Source organism: Eulemur rufifrons, chromosome 19 (genome assembly GCF_041146395.1).
Source record: "Eulemur rufifrons isolate Redbay chromosome 19, OSU_ERuf_1, whole genome shotgun sequence".
Classification (NCBI taxonomy): Eukaryota; Metazoa; Chordata; class Mammalia; order Primates; family Lemuridae; genus Eulemur; species Eulemur rufifrons.
The window spans coordinates 34,373,334-34,375,094 of record NC_091001.1 but is presented as its reverse complement, the minus strand read 5'-3'; positions in this window follow the sequence as shown (position 1 = coordinate 34,375,094).

Here is a 1,761-nt window from a genome sequence, read left to right as displayed (position 1 = left end):
CCGGCTAATTTTTTCTATATATATTTTTAGCTGTCCATATAATTTCTTTCTATTTTTAGTAGAGATGGGGTCTCGCTCTTGCTCAGGCTGGTCTCGAACTCCTGAGCTCAAACAATCCGCCCACCTCGGCCTCCCAGAGTGCTAGGATTACAGGCGTGAGCCACCGAGCCCGGCCTATTTTTTTCTATTTCTAGTAGAGACAGGTCTCACTCTTGTGTGCAGGGCTTCCAGACTGGCTGTGGGCTCTGGCTGAAAGACTCCAAAGGGGAGATGTTGTGCCAGGGACTTGCCTCCAGGGTGAGTGGGCTCCTCCCAGAAGAGACAGGCAGCTCAGGGAGAGGATGCTAGCCACACCCTCCCTCAGGGGAGTTGGCAGTTTTTGCCCTTGGGACACAGGAAAGCAGAAAGCACTTGCTGCAGCTTTTTAGAGGGACAGGAGTGAGCCCCAAGCTCTGTGCAATCCTGCTTGTGATACGTGCTCTGTCTGAGATGGGGCAGCCCCTCTCAAGGACCCTGGATTAACCCTCCCCGGTGGAACCCTTGCCTGTCCTGAGCAGAAACAGCCACAGCTGCTCAGCGCAGTGAGCAGGGGAGGGGAGGAGAAGAAGGCCCCAAACAGTGGGGAGCTGGCACCCTGTTCTCATTTGTCCTAAGTGGCCTTCTAGATATGCTGCACTGTCCTCTCAGCTGGAAGCAACCTGCCCTGAATGCCCAAGCTCCGGGAGACTCAGAGCTCCCCCAGGACCCACTGCTCCCTCAGGATGCTGTGGTCTGAGTGGGTGCTGGGGGCGTTGGCTGTGGATCCAGCACTGCAGAGACCCAGGGGCTGAGATTCTCAGGTCAACACAGCTTCAAAAACACAGCTTGTCCATGAAGGGAGGGAAATGAGCTGCACCCTCCATGCAGAACCCAGGCCTAGTGAGCAGAGTACTATTGGGGCTGTACCCACCCTGCAAGCCTGGAACTGGCTGTCCCACAGCTCACCCACACCAAATCCCATGCTTGGGAACACAGGCAGCTATGTCCACAGCATTGGGTGGCTGGAGGAGGGGAGGTCCCCGTCTCCACACCCCTTCCTGGACTGCCCAGCTTTACACTCCCAAAATGGAGCCTTGTGCCTGTAACTGGAGAGGGAGGAGACTCTTTCAGGCAAACAGCATGGGCAAGATGCTGGGGTGAGTGCTGTCCACAGGGGTCTCAGTCTCACTGCAGCTTAAGCAGGGCCATCGGAATTGTCCTAGGAGTCATTTTCAATTAATGCTAACAAGTTTATTAAACCATGAAATTATGTCTCACTTTTGTTATCTTTCTACATTTAGATTTTTTAAACCAATAAACATTGTTGTTGCTTTAAGTCTCTCTAGTCATTGAGTCTGTACATAAACACATTCATGAATTCAATAGGCAAGTGCTGAATGCCCTGGATGTGCCAGCCACTGCTCTGGTGACTGGGGAGACAGAGGCCACAGGGCACAGCCCCACTCTCGAGGAGCTCATGGCCTTCCCAGTGGGGAAGAGATGCTCATTAGGAGATTTGCTGACTACACGCTAAGTGACATCATGGAGGAAATCACAGTGCCATGAGGGCACAGAAGAGAGGGGGGACCACCCTATCTCCCAGTGTACCCAGGAAAGGACATGGTTACAGCCACTGTCCCATGGTAATTATTAAAAGTATCTCCCTTTACTTCATGGGTTGATAAACCTTAGTCACCCTAGGAGAGGAGCATACTACAGCCTGAATCAGGGGACACAGGTCAA